Below are 22,193 nucleotides of genomic sequence, written 5' to 3'. Positions count from 1 at the left end.
TTTGACATATAGATATAAACTTATATCCAATATTAGCTCGATAGCTAATAGCAACACAAAGTCACATTTTAGCTCAATAGCTAAGAGTAGCATGAGGTCACTATGATTGGCAAGATGGTCTACATAACCATCGAATGTGCAAAAGCGAATCTCTGTAATTTTCTTCCAGTATTAAAATTAACGTGATACTCATCCAGTACTTAAGCTTTTCACTTAACTAAGCTTAATGATGAATGCTTACACTGAAATTTCTTATAATCTGAGGGAAAATTTTCAGCTGTTGACAGCCATTAAAAATTGGTATTGAAATAAACTTAAAAAACAATCCTTTGAAATTCTCTCAAAAATAACTAAAGCAGTATTTTAGTGAAGCATATTTAATTATGGTGCTTTTAATAAAATGTTAGTTATAACCATTTTAGGGTAGATGTAAAATATAGTACTACTACTACTAATAATAAAAGATTAAATACAATAAAATAAACAAAATACAACTTCCATTTTCATCTTTATCACATGATTTTAAAATGCATATTTGTATATAATTTTTATATACAGTTATATATAACCATGAATTAATAAATATATATTATCAGGACTATTGCTAGCCCACAGTATGGGCAAATTAGAAATAGTGCTCTTTAAATAAAAGTGGTTTTTTAATAGTATATTCTTACAAAACAAAAAGGTATAAAAGTATTTTGTATAAATTACAAAAATAAGATTATTAAGCATGAAATAATAAAAAGTGTTAAATGTAATCAAAATAATTTCAAATAGCACAGTCAGAATATATTTTTTAATGATGATTTCCATGTTTACGTATTCCAGTATCTCATTTTTCATAGAAATCATTACTTTCTGGTTTTCTTGAAATATTCCAGACCTTAAATAGTTTTAAGTACATTTTAATTTTGAAACTATAGTCTCGAATGATAATTGAAATTGACAGCTACTTATAACCTTAGAGCAAGAAGAATATTTGGAAATGTGTCCAGTAAATTATTGCTGCAAAGATCTTAATATTGAAATTATAATATTTCTGAGGAATTGATCTAGATTCTAGAAAACAGCTTAAAGATTTTAGTTTCTCACATATTTATGACCCATCAATATCACACTTTCTATTATAGTCACCAGTAGATACCAATTATAACTTTTTATATAATTGTAGTATTTCATATTTCTTATATTTCTTCAAATGACGTTATCTGGAACACCAGAGAAGGCATAGTATTCTCTTAGTATCATAAAACTTTCCTTATTAATGATATTGTCTGATATAAAAAACCAAAATTCTCAACTTGGAAATTTTGCTTTTAAATCAGAGATGGGTTGGTTGTGGGATTCCCAGCCAAAACTGGTTTTCTCCTCACTTTTAGTTTGTGTCTACAACAGAGAGAGTCACATCTGTGTCAAGAAATTGCAATATTTTTTAGCAACAATAACATATTTTTTATATCAGTCACTTTTTTTTAAAGGAATTTCTTAATCTCTTTGAAGTTTCAAGGATATTATGTATTTTGAATTTTGGTATTTGCCACCTTTTGCTTATAATATTAATACTTTTCAAAATGTAATAAATTGGCCCTACACGATATATATAAATGTGACATTTTTTTCAAGTATACTTTCTATTCTAGAATTTATACTTTTATTAATACCATCAAAGAATTCTAAAGGAGTTTTTTACCTGCCTCTACTTGCATTTTTAGTAGCCTAATGTTACCAACTGTATTTTCTATTACAAATCCAACAATGGCTAAATATTTATATTTGGTAAATGTATTTCCAGTATCTTCAGTTCTTATTGAGGCTAAACACTAGTTGTATAGTTGGTGCAATATGAAAATCTATTCAGTGTTGTTAAAGAGACATTTTGCTGTCTCATTTCCTCCCAGTTTAAAAAACTCACAGAAAGTTGAATATAAGTATTCTGTCATTCTCAAAAACTATTTGTTGCAATTTGTTTAGTTTTCCCATGCACATTTATGCTATTATTGTAGCAACATTTTATCTTTGAAGTAGTCTACTAATATCTATATCTATATAACTATATCTATATAATTTTTTTTAGTTATATCACCTACTGGACGAAGATGCCCCAATTAGTCAAATGTAGAAATATAAGACTTGCATTTTGAAATTCACTAATTTAGCAATTATTGTCATCTGTTCTACATAGCTTAGATTTATGTGGTGTGTAGGGGCCAGCTTGCACTGTTCATGAAAGCCTACCATTAAATATTCAGGAATTGGTGAGCCAGTTTTTAAATTATTGGGAGCTTGAAATTAGCCTTATTAGGAGTGCTTACACCACTGAAATTGGCAAATACCACAATCAGGGCTTTGTTTTTCTTTTCTAAGAGAGTCCGTTTATCAGTACACCACTGACTGTATATAAAATAATAAAATAATAATATCACTTATATTAAATGATCTCATCTGTACCATTTGCTACAACCTTAATTTTTGCTTTGTATTTCATCTCCTAATTGATGTGCAATATTGCTATTTATTGTTAATGTTTGTATTATGCGCAATTGTCAGTCATTAAGTTATCAAATTTTGCTATGGTTTCTACCAAATGAAGAAAATTCCCACTGTCACTAAATTTTGTAGATTATTCTCTGAATGCTAAATTGTTTCACTAGGCACATGATTATTTATAGTACACATTTACTAGTAGCATGTTAATATTTTCTCATCTTTGAATACTTTATTTTCTGTCGCATCAATAATTATATATTTTCAAATTTTTATTTTCAACGCAAAAAATTGTGGTACATTTCACTCTATTCCTGTTTTAAGGTAATTGAGGGATACAATCTGCCAAATTGTGTCCCCATTCTCATTTTGCAGTTGTTTTTTCTCCATCTTTAAAGAATTTACAAAATAAACCTTTTTTTAGAAAGAATACTTTCAACTTAAAAAAAAAAAGTAACAGGAGTGAGAATTTTTTCCCACCATTTGTCCGAATTCTTGTGTAAAAAGTTTCAAAAACTGGAAGATATACTTGTCTTACTTGAGATGGGTAATCTCCACAAGAGGGTTCTGCTGTTTAATATTCAAATATATGACATGAAACTGGATCAACAGAATGCATATTTCATTTAATGGACTTGACATGTTTTTTCAATCTCCTTTTTTAAAACGAAATTCATCCATTTTTATTGGCATAGAAACAAAGGGTGAATTCACCACTTGCCCCTCTGTGAAGCGTCTGTGCTAGAGTCTGCTGGACTAATCATTCCCTTTCCTCGCCCCTGCCCCGCCCCCCCCCCCCCCCCCCGGCATTCAAAGATCTAAATAATTTTCTATCACTTTATTGTTTAATAGATTCTCATTTTCTGTTTTTCCAATTATGATACATTGTTTTCCTGTCTTTCCAACATCTGGGCAAAAATAATATGATTTACCTTAGAATGTGTAATGTTTTAAAATTCTATTTATTTAATAAGCCATTAAACTTTAACAGCAATTAAAATTGTATGATGAAATTTTCACATCAACCCCCCAAAATGGCTGTGATACAATTAGATCATTATGTGGTAGTAGTAAATAAATATTACTTATTATATAGTGATTTGTGTAGGATGAAAGTACTATTAGACTTAAATTGGAAACTCTGAAATATCATTTTAGTAATAAACAAATGACAATACTGTGAACTATAAAATAAAACACAAAATTTAACTAAATTTTACCAATAGGAAATTTTTCTCTTTCAATTTAAGGTATTTTCTGATGGGCACATAAATGTGAAAATAGCTTCCAGTGTTAGAAGCTTTGTTTAGTGTTACAACAACAAAGTCTTTTGTTTTTTGAACTTGTTATTTCTTCATGAGTCAAAGCGAAATTATATCTGTCTATTCTGTTTTGAGAAGACAGTCTACTGTATTGGTCAGGGAACTGTCACAATAAATATACAAATATCTTTGAAAGCTACAAAATTATAATAAAAATATTTTAAAATATTTTAAAATAATAAACATGTCTACAATGTGAATGGCGCTCTCTTAGTTGTCATGCCCTCGTATGGGGCACAACCTGGACATCTCTAAGCAGCCACTGTGGCCCTATGTTGGGGATGCACATTCAGAGTGGAGACCATTTTACTCCTGTAACGTAAGCACTCATAAAGGCCGGCATTGCTGCTACTACAAGTAAAAACAAAATCGAGAGTAGTTCATTTGATCAATCTATGCCTTTGTGATTTCCTCCATTGGTTTTGCTTTCTATTTTTGATTTTGTTATTTCCCTCTCTGAAATCATGCACTAATCATCTATATTATCTGCTATTTTTAATTTTTAAAACTTTTAAATTCTGTTAAACATTTTAGTACATAATTAGAAAGAATCTAATTTTCTCTCACTGTTTCATCTATTGTATAATCACCCTTTATTTAATAATCTTTATTTCTGATGTAATTTTTATCATAATAATTTTTCATATACTAGGGTCTGCTTCTATAAATATCTCTTTTATTTGTACCGAGTTTTGTACCATTAACACGCTATTTCATTCAATGTAGGTTTATAATACATTTCATTATTTGGCAGGATGACTTGTCACTCATTATGCTTTGGCTCCCTTTTTTTCATAAGGTACTTTTGTCTGTTTCTTATTTTAAATGTATAACATAGGACTTGAAAGTGTAGAGATAGAAAAAAGATATTTCAAAAAAGGAAACAGAGTAAAGGCGAAAAGAACTTCCACTGAACAGATGCCTTTGAGGCCCAAAAGCGATATTGAGTCTATAAAAGAAAGGTCATTTCTTTTTCTTACCTCAGCTATCTTGAAGCTAAATTTTCCTCTGCTATCAAATCGTCAACACGAGAGGCGTAGAGAAGGAAGAAATATATAAATACTCTACTAGAAGTGTGTACCAATGCAGCAGTTTTGCCATAGCACTTGTTGCTTATTTAATCTGCTCTTTAGAACATGTCATATAAATAGGAAGTTTCTGAAAATACTGAGAAAGTAAGATCTTGTTTTTATAATGGTTTCTCCTAAATCTGATATTTGCTTTTCATGGCTCTCCACAGAAATCTTACCTCCTACTAACTTTTGCAAAATGTCATATGTTCTTTTAGTAAACCTGAGTCAAGATTCAAGGAAGCCCTGGTTTTAAAATTGAGAGGTTTGGCTTGGTTTCATTTTGAAGTTTTGGAGGTTACAGAAACTTAAAACAAAATGAAAGCTCTGTAAATCACCAAACCTCAATTTTATAATATACATTTTGTAATGCCCCTGTTCTACCACAAATGCAATTTATAATAAATCAACCTACCTACACACAGGTTTTTAAAAAATCAATATGCATTAATATAAGTAGAAGGAAATAAATTTATAATTTTAAACATACGAATGCCTGGTCGCAGTCACACTAAAAGGTGTGATGCAGTTGTTAGAGTCTGCCACTCTGTGTAGTGGTCACCATGAATAAGACAGCTGCAAAGGCAGATTGCTGAGGTTTGCTGTATCGGCAACTCAAAAGCCCAAGTAGAGAGACTGTGAGCACAATTACTTTCCAAAATGATAACCCACTTTTGATAAAGTTCAGCCCAAAACAAAGCACAGTCTTCTCTTGGTTTTTATTGTAGTTTCATGCTTGAAAAAGTCAATGTCTGTGTAAAATATATTGGAATCTGGGCTCATCTTATTATACACATCCAAGATCTGAGTGCCTTCCAGAAGTATTATTAAACTCTGGATATTTCTAAAGGATAGGTACGTCTTCATGGACCGCCTAATGTGACATTCCCAGTATCATAAGGAGATGAAAGACTGGATCAACCATTATAATCTCAGCTATGTTAGGCAGAAAGAAGTGAGCACAACCAGAATAAAAGAGAATGGGTAGAGGAAGACCACCCAAGATGATCTCTCAAACCGAAATTTCAAAGCATATAGGAAAAGCTAACCCTTAGAAATTCGGTCACTGGAATCAACCAACTTTTTTTCAAAGTAGAGAAGAATCTGAAAATAATTTCACCAAGTCATCCTCAATTAGCTCTGTAGCTGCAATAATGAAATATTTTCACTTACCAAAAAAGTCTGCTATTTTTTAATGGAATTAATTCTTCTAATTATGATTACGTACATAGGATAAGTGCTATATTACCTGAGTTGTATTTTTATTGAAGTTTTTCTTAAGTAAGTCTCACTTGCCACTTGAGGGAGAAAAAAGCCCATTGCAAACCAAAGATTTTACATTTTTAACTAATTAATGAGATGTCAAGGGAACAATGGCCACCTAGAATTTCTGACCTGTACAACATACAATGTATTCATGCTCCAACTTAAAATTAATGCCTACTCTGCTTCTAGTAATGTGTCCAAAAAGCTTGTTCCTACAGGGAGCTTGAATGTCAGTTGACAAAATGAAATGTCCAAGAACTTTCCTTTGTTTTTTATAACTGAATTCAATTTATATTGTGAGTCTTTATGCTACTGAGTGGCAGAGACCTAGTAAGTTGATTGAAATACGGTTTCCTTGGCTTCACCTGGGATTGCATCAGAATTCTGGGGGCCATAGGTTCATAGAACTCATATGTCAAGGTATCAGAGTGCAGTGGGCGAAAGCATCTGGTTGTCAGGGGATATTACACTGTCATCCACTTAGATGCCCTGGCTCCCTTCTAGACTTCAGTCATTGGTCATTGTGAAACCAGTACTGCACCCTCCAGCCCTAGTGGGTTGTTCCCATCATTAAAGCCTCTTTAAGACCCTGATTCTTCTTTGAGTCACCCCTGTGGGGATGCAGGGAGGAATTCTGCTGCAGGGAACTGCTCTGAGTTGTGGAAACTCTGCTGTGTTTTCAGGCCGAAGGACCATCTGCTGCTGCAATGTCATGCTATGACACAAGGGACTCCGAGAGGCTTGCATCATGCAGATGACTGTTAGGCTTTTTTGCTAGGCTGGTGGCAAGCACTGGAGCTTGCCTCTCTCTACTCTCACCCCTAGGCACTACCCAGAGACAGAAGCACAGGTCCCCTCTGTTCTACCTCCAAACCTATCTAGTTTCTCAACCCTTAGCCCACCCCCATTGCCCCAGGAAGCCACCAGCTCTCATCATGTCCTGTCTGAATCTCTCCAACCTTATTCAGGATAAGGAATCTTTGTCCATCTCTGTGAAGGGGATATTGGCTCTGATTCATTGTGCATTTTTCCACATATGCCTAGGCTCTTTTGAAAAATAAAAACTTATGAACTTTGCCACATTATAAAAATCTGTTTTCTCCTATAACACCTCTTTCCCAAAGAAATGAAGGCAAAATGCCTCGCTTCCCAAATTGGAGGTAGACAAAAGGAGAGATAGGGGTAGCAGTAATAGAAAACATAAAAAAAAATTATCAGTTAGGATTATCAAATTTCTCACCTTATCTTTCTTTTGTGACATTCAGTCAAACTGAGTCACTTGTATGATCAAATAAGAAATGTTTTCTTAGCACCTACTGCAGGCAAGGCAGTGTGCTAGGTGCTAGGAACACAAAGATGAACAAGACGTGGGCCTTCCTCTCAAGAAATGGACTCTCATCACTCTACTAGGTCTCATTCTCTCCATTCTTTTTCAGCTTTGTTTAAGATCATGTAATTTTTCATCTGTTTTATAAATTTTTCACCTTTGTCCTTGTTTCAAATCTTATTTTCCAGTTTTATGTGCCTCCTAGCCATCCTTCACATTTAGTATGTATAAATAAATAAATAAATAAACAAATAAATAAAAATTTAATTATCATTCTTTTATTTAAAAATTTGCAGTGGTTTCCTTCATTTTCAGGACCAGGTGCCAGGCACAGTCTTAGTGCTTGAAAGTATTATTTCCTTTAGTTCCCAAAACAATTCTATCAGGTAGCTATCTGTTCTTGATTTTATAAACAAGGAAACCAAAGCTTAGGGGACTTAAGCTATCCTCAGCAAGTTCTCAGAGCTGAGAGAGCTAGTACTCAAAATCAGCTTTCTTGTCTCTAGGTCCATGGCTTTTAATATTAGAATTAATGTTGTGGTTCCTTAATCAGTTTCCCTGTTACATTAATGAGTGATCTATAGTAAGACTACTACCATTACCACTGTCGCTGTAAAAAGTAACCATTGCTTTAGATTACATGTCCTTATTTATCTTCAATATAAAGAAGGAAAGAGGAGGAAGACACTTACCTAGTTGGCCAAGTCGGTCAATCAGCCAAATGAACCTTGCAGTCCATGGGTGACAAATTTTGAGCCAAATCTCCCTCACATGCAACATATGACATACAAAGATTTAAAGAGAAAATACTCAGTGAACTGTTCCAGTCCATACACCACGTCATTGGGAAAGTCGAATGAAAATCCCAGTCTTCTGAATTCTCTGTCCACTATGCCATACTGCAGCACATAAATCTACTGATTCGAATGAACAGAAACCTTTTAATAAGTTAGTCTGCTGTAACAGGCAACTTAACACTTTTGAAAGCTTTAAAACATGGCAATTAATCACATATCTAGGAAGCATGTGGTATACAGCTAAATGGCGATTCACAGGCAAACCTCAAAAACACCAACGTTGCTTATGACTGTAAACCTCACTCAAAATGTTTTCCTAAGTGGTTTCAATATTCAGTTGGAAGAGTGACAGTTGGACTTAATGGTTTTCTTTTCTTCAAAAACCAGCCCATCTCACTACTGCAGTGCTTTGCAACCTTTTTAACCCATGACCCCTTTGGATAAACCTAAAAGTCTCATAACACCATTCCCTCCACCTCTGACTCCCACTCTGACCAGTGAGATTTGTGTACACAGAAAACAAATTCTAGTTCCTGCATATTGTGTCAGACAAGAAAAAATTATTGCATTTCACTTTTAAGTGATTATGAGAAAAGAAGTGTTTACTTTCTAAATATAAAAACATATTTTAACTAATTTTTTTCAAGTCACATATCATCTTCTCTAAACACCCCACCCTGGCCCTCCCAGCTACTAACAGTGAACTCTCAGAAAGAGAAACTAAAAAAAAAAAATCTCATTTACCATTGCAACAAAAAAATTAAGATGCCTAGGAATGAACTTAACTAAGGAGGTAAAACACCCATACTTGGAAAACTACAGGACATTGACAAAAGAGATAGAGGAAGATACGAACAAGTGGAAGCGTATGCTGTGTTCATGGAATGGAAGAATTAACATCATTAAAATGTCCATACTACCTAAAACAATCTATCGATTCATCACAATCCCTATTAAAATACCAAGGGCATATTTCACAGATCTAGAACAAGTACTCCAAAAACTTATGTGGAACCAAAAAAGACCCTGAATAGTTGCAGCAATCTTGAGAAAGAAGAACACAGTTGGAAGGATCAGAGAATCGGATATCAAGTTATACTACAAAGCCATTGTAATCAAAACAGCCTGGCACTGGCACAAGAACAGCATATAGATCAATGGAACAGAACAGAGAACCCAGAAATCCACCAAAGCCATACACTCAATTAATATTTGACAAAGGAGGCAAGAGCATACAATGGGGTAAAGGCAGTCTCTTCCTCTCTCTCTAAAAATCAATTTAAAAATCGTTTTTTTAAGTGAGTTTTAAAAATTAATTAATTAATTAAATGGCAAACATTTAAATCTGCAATACCAAGTGTTGACATGGATGCAGAGCAACTAAAACTCTCATACATTGTTAATGAAATGCAAACTGTTACAGCCATTTTAACAAAAAGTATGGAAGTATCTTATAAATAACTTTGGGAAACAGTGTTTTGATTGGACACTGTAAGGCTAAAGACAAAAAGCTATATACAAACACTGTATTCTAGTTGGTAAATTTCTTTCCCACAAGGGTACATATTAGAAATTTTTAAATTTACATGTATACTAGGATTGAACAAATATATATATACACACATACACATATATACACATAATAACGAGAGCTAGATTTCTCAGAGAAAGAAAAATTACAAATAAGCAAAAAGGAATACTAGGAAGAACACAATTGTGCTATTTTGCAGTGAGAGGTCTCAGGAAAAACTCGTGATTTTGTAAATATGTATAGAGATAGAAACAGAAATAAATATAAATTTGTGTATATGCATGAATTATAGTATATAGATAGTTAAGTAGATAGATATATCTGTCTATTTATCTATCTCTCCTAGCAAAGTCTGCTTACAAGACCCAGAATCAGTGAAATTCCAGTAGCAACCTAGGACCTATGTCTTCATTTCAAAATAACACTCTACAACAAAAGAAACCAGGATTTCTCAAAGAGTGGTTGATTCCAGTGTTGGATCAAGGAACATATAAGATGAGCCTGGGAGCCCTTTGTGATGCCATAAAAGAAGGAAGTGTTATTAAATATATATATAGGGGCAGGTGAAAGGATTAAATAAATAAAAGGGGAAGAGAGGTCAGTTCTTCCTTACAGAATTCCAATTAATAAGCTTGAAAAATGTAATGGAAATATAAAATCACCATTAGAACACCACAGTAACATGAGCTTGGGTCACTGATTATCATGGAAATACAATATTGATTAGTACTGTCTACTTCAGATTTCTGTCATGTTGTGAAGTAAAGTTCTATCTCGATTTAGTAATAGCTGTTTTGGGTTTTCTGTCATGTTAATTCAACCTAATCCTAACTAAGACAAGATTTTTTCTAAAAGTTTTATTTTAGGAACCTCAGATTCTAGTTTCTCTGGCAACGCTTCAGCAACCATTTACTGAATGCCCACAATGAACATCTGACATACATTAAACGATCTAATCCTTAAAGCAACACTGTATATTATTATCTCCATTTTGCAGATGAAGAAAATGTTTCTCAGAAAGAGTAATAATTTGCTGAACTAGTTTGTATGGCAAAACAGATATGCAAGTCCATGTCTCATTGGTCATGCTTTTTCCTCCATATCTCATGGTCACCCCAGAGAAATTTTAGGATACTTCCAGGAACAAGTAGAGGTTAATCTTCCTTTTGAGGGGCTAGATGTATATTGAGGAGCAGGAGTGCTAACCAGATATTGTTCCTGACTTCTAATTTTAATGACACCTACTAGTGACATCTCACAGGTAACAATCCCTAAAATTCTCCAGAAGAAACAGCTCTAGAAGTCCAAACTCAGGGAACTTCCTTCAGCCACCTGACATTGTCAGAACTTGCCTGAGCCCTAGGAAGATGTCCCCTATGTCACCTGAGGTAGCATATCTCCGTGGTTATCAACAGTTCCTTCCTTCTTAGTACTTGCATGACACTTCCCCAATGAAGGTGGAGCTCATTCTTCCATCCCCTTGACTTTGGGCTGGCCTGTGACTGCTTTGACCAATAGCCACAGGGAGAGGCATTAGAGCACCACATATATGAGTGAGGAAGCTATGTTAGATGTCCAGCCTAGTTGAGTCTTCACATAACTCAAGCCCAAGCCCTGTGAGACTGCAACTACATAAAAGACCCCAAAGAAGAACCACCTAAGTGAGCCCATTCAGCACACAAAACCTAAAGATAATCATGTATTGTCCTAAGATATGACAGTCTGTGGTGGGTTGTTATGCAACAGTGCTTAACAGGAACCCTCCTGGTGCCACTTTACACAGACACATGGAAAGTACTGGATACAGCTGGTCAACAGGCTTTTTGGGGTACTTCACATAAGGGAGAGAAGGGAAAACTCAGTCAGTCTCCCACCCTCTTCTCCAGCATCCACCAAACTCTCCAAGAACAGGGGAGGGAACCAAAAGTTTCTTGCAGCTCAGCTGCCTGCTTCTTGGCTTACCTTTACTAAAGGCATGACTATAAGAAAGGAAAGTTCAAAACTGCAGAGTTAAGGCATCACAGAGGGTACAACGGTGGGTAAGGGCAGAGCAGGGGGAATTCCAGTCACAAGGGGTAGTCCCCTGTTCTTTTTATTCTCCATGCCCTATTCATGGTTTTTTCTTCTGGAATGCTTCCCCCACCCACATAACCACCATAGCTCCTAGCAGAGTTAAGTTCTCTGAATTCTTAACTCAGAACTTTTGTCATCTATAGGAGGCATTCCCTGAGGTCCCCATGTAGGGTGGTGTCCCTCGCTGTGCTCCTTCAGCACTCTGTCATAGCATTGTGATTCCTTCTTCAAATACCTGTCTTCCCACTTGACTGTGAATTTCTTTTTTTAAAAATATATCTTTATTGATTTCAGAGAGAGGAAAGGAGAGGGAGAGAGAGATAGAAACATCTATGATGAGAGTCATCATTGATCGGCTGCCTCCTGCAAGCCCCCGACTGGCGATGGAGCCCACAACCCGGGCATGTGCCCTGACCAGGAATCGAACCAAGATCTCCTGGATCATAAGCGATGCTCAACCGCTGAGCCATGCCCAGCTGGGTGACTGAGTTTCTTGAGGGTAGGGAACAGTTCACTATTCTGTTTCCTTCTCTGAATCCCCTTAGCCTATACATCAAGAATATATGTTGACTAAATGATGCATTTTCCCAAATAGGCCACAGTGTAGTCTTTCAAATGTATATAATAAAACACAGCAGAACCTGTTTTACTAATAATATTTGGAGGCAGAAATAATCCTTTTGTTTTGTTTTATTTTCTGATCTTAGAACAATGGTCAGTTAACTCAAATACTCACAGAGGCTAGCCAGATAAAGTACATGGGAGAAGCAGCTAGTCAGAGAGCACATGGCTCATCTAAGAACGGAAGCTGACACTCACTTCAGTAAAGTCTGTCCTGTAGGACTGTCGCCCAGTGTTGCTTCTAAACTATTTCAAGGGAAGCCAAAAATCCAGATTTTATGTGAAATGTTAGCCAAGTCAGGCATGCCATCCGAATCATATCTGTGGTCTGAAATTGTCCAAATTCTGACAATTTGTAACCTCTAAGACATACTTCATCCTTGTTAATAATATTCAAGTGTCTCCCGATCAAAAAGGCTTTTCTTAGCACTCTAACTAAACTCTAGCTTAACCATTGATATAGTGGTTAAGCATACAACTAGATTCCAAATCCCATTTCTACCGTGTTACAAAGTTGCATGATTTTAGGCCAGTACTTAATCTTTCTGTTTCTCAGTTTCATCTGAAGATTGGTGAAAATAAAGGAACCTACTTACCAGAAATGTTTAGGGGATAAGATGGGATAATATAAATCACCTAGAACCATTCCTGGCACATTCTAAGTATTGTGTAAGTGTTGGCAACTATCATTACAGAGTTCTAATTACTGATTGTGCCTCTGGATGTGGCATTTTAGAGCAGCAAACGTGGTATGGTACAACTAAGGACACTTGTGAGAGAAAAGAATCTTAACCAGAGGCCAGGAACAGGGGGAACTGATAAAACCCAGTGCCTGGCACCTACTAAGTAATCAAAAACATTTCTTAAATAAATGAATGTTATTAATACATTTAATCATATGCTCTAGCAAATTGAGAGGGCGTAAATCAGGATCTGGAGAACTGAGGTTTTGAGTTGGCAGGGTGGCAGCAGGGAAGGGAGGCTTAGGCCCTATGAGAAAGGCCTGGCCATGAGGCATGCAGGAAGCCCAGAACGGCTTTGAGAAAAGAGCCATTGAGTGGAAGAGGAAGAGGCAGGATGTTCATCTACTCCTACTGTGTATACCAGGCATAGGGGTAGAAATTTTATATTTAATCTCTGCCATCAGATGGCATTCCTCACCTCCACTTAGGAAATCAAGGCACTGAGACCTATAAATAACTTTTCTAGGCTCACACAGTCCAGAAGCGGCAGTGCAGAGACCAGATCCCATATGTTTAACTCCAAGTTCAGGTTCTTTCGTGTTGCCAATGCAAGAAATGAAAGCTTAGAAAGCTGAACTTGGAAGGCTGACTGAAAATAAAAAATGGGCTCCACATTTTTCAGTTTTGTCCAGGCCTGCCCTAGTCATTAATAATAATAATAATTTCCATTATCCTAGCTAATATTGATTTGGTACTTAGTAAGTGAAGATACCTTACATGGACTATCTCAGTTAATTCTCAAAATGACCCCTCTAAGACATTTTCTTATATTGTTTGATAATAGAGGGGATTATTGGGGTTTAAAGATCTAAGATTTACTTTACCCAAGGTCCCACAGCTACTGAGTGTTGGAGCCAGGGTCCTTTATTAGGTGTTTGAAGTAATAGAATTAACAAAATAAACCTTCAAAGATTTATACTGGCAATGTCATCAGTTTACACTTAATCTAATCTTCCTAGTGGTAAATCCAGCCCTGAATACACTGACATTTGTGAATCTTGGAATTTTCTGGTGTCCTATCCTGATACCCTCCCCTGGTGCCAACATATTCCCTTAAAAGTGTAAGAAAAAGAAAGAGACATACAGGAAGACTATTTCCATGACCGCCATCTTTCTTTGTAGGTACTACACATTCTTTGTTTCTTTAAAAATATGAGATGATTTCAAATCAGACCTAATGCTGGATTTCCAGCCTTCCCCACTCATTCTGCTATATATTTAAGAATTTCCCTTGGACAATGGTGGGGAGAGGGACTGGGGAGGGAGATGGGACAGGGTGGACCAGGTCATTGGGGAGAAAAAGGGACATCTGTAATATTTTAAACAAAAATAAAATTTAAAAATATATTTTTAAAAAAAAAGAATTTCCCTAACCATGGGGATGGAAGGAGAAACTTCCCACCATACCACCATGCCCCAGCCCCTGCTTGCCAAATCCTTTACATTGGTTTTCTGATGTGAGCTCTTATCCACGAGAGTCCCAGAGCTGAGACGTGAACTCCGTTTCTTGGAGGACTCAACCAGAATTCCCTGAAGTGAGAGCTTAGTCTTTTACCCACCAACCTCCCTCTTTTTGTAGTTAATCAACTGGCTAAATCCTCTGAAGTGGAAAAAATGCACATTTTGTTGTCTGTGACTTATGGAGGCTGAGTGTTTCTCACGATGGCAAAGTCTATGAAACGACTATGTATTAGGGATGAGTGATTTCTCACACTTAATCTGTTTCTACCCAAGACTGCCAAGTGGGTCCACCGGGCCTCGGAACTGAGATATCACATTTCCCACATCCCTGCCTCTCCTGCTACTTGTGCTCCATTATTTATTAAGGTCTTGAGTGCACCTGGGGTTCATCCCCAGCTGGGGTCAGACTTTTCAGGCCCTCCCTCATTCTCAGGAGCTGAATTTTTTATATATATATATATATAAAGGCATGAAAGATTCCCACCCCTGCAATTCTACAATCGGCTGTTATTAAGAATAGAAATGGAGACACAGAAAGAAGCTCAGCTGAGAGAAGATATTTCCAGGATTTGAGGTCCCAAGCCTCCATACACCCACCACCTCTTAAGGTTTATTTTCTTCCCACTCTGTGTTACGGCAGAAGCTGATCACTCGTCTGTCTCTATTAGGACCCTCTTGCTTGCAAGTAATAGAAAAATTAACTCAAAGGATTCTCCCCACCTCTACCAGCAAAGTCCTGGGGTAAACTGGGGTTCAGGAATACTGGACACAGGGGTCCAAAAACTGCCTTCAGGCTGCATGTTTTCCCTGTCTCTTTCCTTTGCTCCTTGCTCTGTTCACTTCTCTTTCTAGCAGTGTAGCTAGGAGTTGAGCAGGAACGTTGGTTTTCAACATGTACCTGGTGTCCCTTCACTTCCAACAGACCTGTGCTTCTTTGCTCTCTGGCTCTGATGTCAGTGTTGCCTGCTGTTGCCCTGAAAACTAGGCATGCCTGGGAATGGAAGTTCCCCAGGGGTTGACCTTAACCGTGACTCACAGGTGCTAAGATATAAATACCCCAACTCCCTGTCCCCTGATTGGAATGACTTTGTAGTTGCCCCACCTCCCATGGAATTTAGCCAAAGCTACAGAGCTTTGCTTGATATTGCACCCTCTCCTGGCCTCCTTTTTTTCCCAGTTCAACTTCTATATGCACCCTCAGGTTTTCCTGGGAACAAAATCCTTGAATTAGGGGAATCCTACCAAAAACAGGCAGATTCTTTTACATGCTGGTCCAAATATCCCAGGCATACATATTTCTAGACTGAAATCTAGAGCTGTCCAAGCAAAAGTTTCTTAATTTAATTTGACTTTGCCCTTGCTCAGGTACCCACCCCTAAGTCAGTCATAGTGGATAAAGGGAGGACATGATGTTTGGCCCGACCTGTGTCACATGTTCAGCCCTGGATCAAGAGTGGGGCCTGAACCAACTGAGCCACATGGACTAGGAGTAGAGCTGGTAGGAGGGATGATTCTGGAGGAAAAATAGGGCCTCCTATTGAAAACAAAACAGGAAATGTGTCAGCACAGTACAGCAAGGGTTGGCAGACTCTGGTCTACAGGCCAACAGGCTGTTTTTTGGTTGTTTGGTTTTTGCTATTGTTTTTACTTTAGAGAGAGAGGAAAGGAGAGGGAGGAGAGAGAAACATCAATGTGAGCTTTTAGAGTCAACACTCACAGCAGTTGGAGGGAGCATGCGCTAGCCCAGTAAAGGAGACCTGTGTGGAGCACCAACAGCATTCATCCTAGATCTCCAACAGGTTACTGACTACTTTGAGAGTCCCATCTGATAGTCTGCAATATCATCTGTATCCTTGCACTTGGGGCAAAACTTCCAATTTAACACTCTGTTACGTCTATTTATGCAATGGGTATGGCACATCCTAATAAATAAGGTTTCACGGCTGTAGAAAAGATTAAAATGCGCAGTAGTCTGAGTAGAAGGTAACCTGGGTTCAGATTTTGCCTATGCTATTTACTAGCTTTAATCTTAAATATTTGAACTTCTTCATGTCAGTTTAATCATCTATAAAATGGAATTTTAAAAAACATCTCTCATGCTTGGCTGGCGTGGCTCAACGGTTGAGCATTGACCCATGATCCTGGAGATCGCGATTTGATTCCCAGTCAGGGCACATGCCCGGGTTGCAGGCTCGATCCCCAGTAGGGGGCACATGCAGGAGGCAGCCGATCAATGACTCTCATCATTGATGTTTCTCTCTCTCTCTCCCTTCCTCTCTCTGAAATTAGTAAAGATATATGTTTTTAAAGAAACCATCTTTCACAAGGTTATTTTCATTTTTGGCTCTTGTTTACAGCATCAAAATCTGGTTTTCTCTTTTCCTTTACATGGAGAGGTCTAGTCACCACTCTCCTCCCCTTTGTCTATGGGTTTAGGCATTTGTTGGTAGCTGATGCATGTTTTAGGTTGTCAGCAGAGAAAGCAGATGCTGGGCCTTGAGTCTACCATATAGGCTGAGCTCACCTGTTGCCAAAAATGGCAAAGCTTGTTTTCTTACCATTGAGCACATTATTTAAGTCAAGTGATACAGGATATTCAATCATGCTTATTAAAAAATTGCACATCCCTTCCAGTGAACTCTTGGAACGTATCTTAGAGTACTTTTTAATTTGGAGAACTACCTCCATATTACATAGATGTTAAAGGATTCTGCAATAGTAACTATATTGGTAGAACTCAGAGAGCTCCTTCCTATCTGAGTGTCTAATCCAGGTTTCCCCCACCTCCCTGCCCACCTCTACCCCCCAGGCCATGAGTGAGTCATTTTGCTTCTTGGAGCCTTGGTTTCTTCCTCTGTTAAATTATGGTCTTTAGACTATGAAAGGACTAGGGTTTCATTTAATATAGTTTTCAATAATGTCTTTTTTAACATTTTCTGATTCCAAAAGCAATATTTATTTATTATAATTTAGATAACACAGATAAGCAGAAAGAAGAAGGTAAAACTATGTCCTATACCCATCACCTAGAGAGAACCGTGGCTGTCTTATTGGTGCATTGCTTTCCATCTTTCTCAGTGTGTGTGTATTCATATATTTACATATGTGTTTTCCAAAATTGAGGTCCTACTGTACATACAGTACTTTTTGTTAAGCAGTGTTTGAGAACACTACCAAATTATTCTTTGATGTTGAATTGTTTTAATATCCACCCTTTTTACCTAGCACGTGAACTTGTGCAGTTGGAGTGTTTTCTTTGGCAAGGTCCTCCCACCCTGGAGGTGTTGTCAAGAACTACGCTAAGTCTTGGAAAATGCCATAAATGATTTAACAGCGTGGGTGTCGTAGTATGAGCCCAGAAGAGCAGGTGAGCGCTTCAGAAATCTTGAGGTTCGGAGATAAGCAGTGCTTCCTGTTTCTTTTCTAACATCAAGATGGTGGTTTCCTGTAGCCTGCTGATGATGTGTAATGATTAGAATTTCTTTAATAGAGTGTTGAGAAAGTATTTTGATTAGATCCAAGTGCCACACGGTGGATGGATAAAGAGGCAAAGGAGTCCTGTGCAACTCTAGGATTGAGTTGGCAAATACAATTTTGCCAGGACTAGGAAGAAGAAGGGAAAAAATTAGAACAAATCATGAACTTAAAAGAAATTGTTTTTAGGCATCAAAAATGTCTATTAGGGTTCCCATCTATAAGTTTCTTTATCAGATGGAATGAAAGTATGTGTATTTGAATTTCCAGGTTCTCTAACAAAACATCGGAAATTCACCATTAAGAACTGGCTTATGAGCCCAGCCAGCATGACTCAGTGGTTAAGCATCAGCCCATGAACCAGGAGATCACAGTTAGATTCCTGGTCAGGGCACATGCCGGGGTTGTGGGCTCGATCCCTAGTAGGGGGCGTGCAGGAGGCAGCCAATTGATGTTCCTCTCTCATCAGTGTTTCTATTTCTCTATCCCTCTCCCTTCCTCTCTAAAAAAAAGTAAAAATAAATCAATAAAAAACATTAAAAAACTGAATCACAAATAATTTAATTTTAAAAAAGGACTGACTTATGAGCAAATTGGCATCTATCATGTGATTGTACGTGTTCAAACAGATACATGTATCATCTAGCTATGATTTGTGTGTTTTCATAGTTTCCAAGAACTATGTTAAGTCTTGGAAAATGCCATAAATGATTTAACAGCTCGGGTGTAGAAGCTGTTACATGTATCATCTAGCAATGATTTTTTTTTTACCCTGAACATGATTTCCTTGATACCACTTATTCAAAATATGTGCGTGCTACAGACAAGGAGAAAGAGACTTAAAGAAGCTAAGCAAGTCATTAGAGTTTTAGGCAAAGCAGATGCCAAAACCAGAGCCTTCCAACTCCCAGTCCATTGTTCCTTGCCCTCTCTATCAGACTGTATCCAGGGGGGTGTATCCTGGCACTACCCCATGTTCTAATTTCTATAACATGGCTCCATAACGGGTTTCTCACCTCACTCCATTCCTGTAACAGAACAGGATAGTAAACAGGTCAGGAGTTGGCCCCTTCAAAGCTAGGCTTGGTGGTAGCACCTATAAGAGGTATTACCTTGTTGTGAGCCACTCATAAAATCAGACCTGGACCTTCTTTACTCTCTCTGGGAACCACCAACCTAAAATATTAACTAGTCTCTAAAAATCAGCCTAGTCATATAATAAGTAATTGTCAAATTCCACAAAACCTAACTACTTACTATTTTAAGCTACAGGAAGACATTCAAGTCTATAATTGTTTATTGAGCACATACTAGTACCAGGTTCTATGCTACAATCGGGGGATGCCATGGATGGGCACGGTTCTTTCCTGCCTCATTCACTCTTTGTTAACCAGATATTTATGTCATCCCTGCTTTGCCCCAGGCACTGTGAAAGAAACTGGGGACTCAAAGGTGGGCAGAAACAGGCATGTCTCCTCACAGAGCTTGAAGTCCAGGGGCAGGCAGAAGGGGTGCTAAATGATTAGGTTTAATGTTAGTCCAATTCTTATTTCTCTTGTTGCTGAGTCCAAGCACCAGGATTCTCTGCCACCTTGTACAAGAGCCTGGCACCTGTATTATTGTGGATGCCTGGCATCAGTATTACTAATACATAACCTTTAGTTATTGCGTAAGCATCAGTATTTACTGTAAAAGTCAGTGTCTCAAACTGTGGGGAAAGCCAATATTCTGAAAAATTGTAAAAGGTGGAAAATCTAAATAGCTTTTCTTTTTTTAACAACTTATGAAGCATGCTTGAAATGGCCAAAGGGCTGGCTAAAGGAGACAGTAATTAGGTTAACTACAAGAATATATCCACCACCAACACTTTCTCCTGCAAGTTCGCAACAAAATACTGCCCTTTCTCATTACTCAATCACATTTGTAAATTGCTAGCCCTGGCAGAATCCCCAAAAGAATATTAGAAATGTTAAAAATTAAGAGTCCTACAAAATTCTCCCAGAGAAATAATGAAGTGAGGTGGTCACCACCTTCCTTTCCTCTCTGCTCAGTGACATAGCTGTGGAAAGCGCAACACCAGTACATAGTAGGGCTTCCTCCTTTCTCTTCCCTTAACCCCCTTTGCCCCCCACACAATTGTAGTTTTTCCTGAAGAAACCAAGGAGCAATTTTCAAATTGAAAAGGTCTGAACGTTAGATGTAGTTGTACAACTACAGTTATCTTTTCTTATTTCTGCATGTTTCTGAGTCTTAAAGGGTTTTTTTAAAGATTTTTAATTGATTTTGAGCGAGAGAGGAAGGGAGAGGGAGAGAGAGAAACATCGATGTGAGAGAGATACATGGATCAGCTGCCTCCTGCACTCAGCCCGACTAGGGATCGAGCGCACCACCTGGGCATGTGCCCTGAGCGGAATCGAACTGGCAGCCTTTCAATGTCCAGGACCAGGTCCAAACAACTGAGCCACACCGGTCAGGGCTCTGAGGCTTAGATTTTTTTAAATCTCCATTACACCTTTCAGTATCTCATAATTGCTCAGTTCCAAGCCAATCTAATAAATACCACAATGAACCTGCTTTTCAGAAGAGGCTCCGGAAATCAAATCTGCTCAAGCAGAGGACATTACCCAGGGCGGGACTCAAAGGCTCACTGGCCCGCCTAGAGTTGTCGCTTCACATTCCTTTCATGTGAATCAAAGATGAGTTAGAGAAGGTGATTCTTTGGTGCACTTAAGGTTCTAATATATGCCATGGCCTGGAGCCCTTGCAAAGGTTTTGGGTTTTTATCAAGGTTCATTTTTAAGTGGTTTAATTCTGCCTCTGATTGCCAGGTGCTAAAATATGAGCCTTCACACTTGTGAGTCACCCAATTTAACCAAGCTGTGGCTTTTCCTAGGTGTGAACCTAACTGTGCTCCGGACCCACAAAAACATTTTAGTCAAGATTTCCAGGGTAAATTCTAGCCCACCATTGTCAAAACCACACAGACCCCACCCCCACCTCCCCACAGAGAATTACTTCCACTTCCCTGGGCTTAGCAAGGAGACCCTTTCAGCAACAAGTGGGGGAGTTAAAAGGCATGATTTGCCCTTCAGGAGGCTCCCTGCTTTCTTTTTCTGTTCCTGGCAGCATCAACATATCCAAGGCATCCCAAATAATGTGAACCAAAATGAGAGAAAGCAGAAACCAAAGTTGTTCCCACACCAACTAGATTGCTCTAAAAAAAAGGACATGAGACATGTCATTCACTTAGTTGTCAAGAACTTATTGAGCACCCACACTGTGCATAGAATGATAAGGGCTTTATGGGAAATCTCTAGGACAGCGAGTGAGCCTTGAGTCTTGTCCTGGGGTCATATATTCTGCTTGAACAGATTTCATTTCAGGAAGCGAACTAAGTCCTGATCTGTGATTTTGAGATAACAGATGAAGCATGGCACAGTTGAAAGAGAAGAGACACTGGAGTCACACAGATTTGAGCTTAAGGCCTGATTCCACTCCTAAGTTGGCTGCAGAATCTGTGGCAAGTAACCTCACCTCCTTGAGCCTCAATTACCTTGTTTCTAAAATGAAAATAACCTGGTCGGTGTGGCTCAGTGGTTGAGCGTCGACCTGTGAACCAGCAGGTCACGGTTCGATTCCAGGTCAGGGCACATGCCTGGGTTGCGTGCGAGCTCGATCCCCAGTATGGGATATGCAGGAGGCAGCCAATCAATGTTTCTATCTTTCTATCCCTCTCCGAGCTTCCTGTCTCTGAAATCGATAAAAACGTATAAAAAAGTTTTAATGAAAATAACCTATCACACCAAATTATTGAAAGAACTTAGGATAAAATAGGGTATATAAAGTGTCTGGCACCAGTAGGGATTCTCTTACCTCAAAGAATTTACAGTTCTAATTAGAAAAACAAAATGTGGGCATGAGAAGCAATTCAAAAGATGATTAAAACACCTATGAGACAATTAGCAAATGAAGTATAGCTTTGGTTATAGGATGCCCGATTATCATATTTCATTTATCTAAG

This window comes from Miniopterus schreibersii, assembly GCF_964146895.1.
Source record: "Miniopterus schreibersii genome assembly, chromosome: 15".
Lineage (NCBI taxonomy): Eukaryota > Metazoa > Chordata > Mammalia > Chiroptera > Miniopteridae > Miniopterus > Miniopterus schreibersii.
This window is presented reverse-complemented; position numbering follows the sequence as displayed.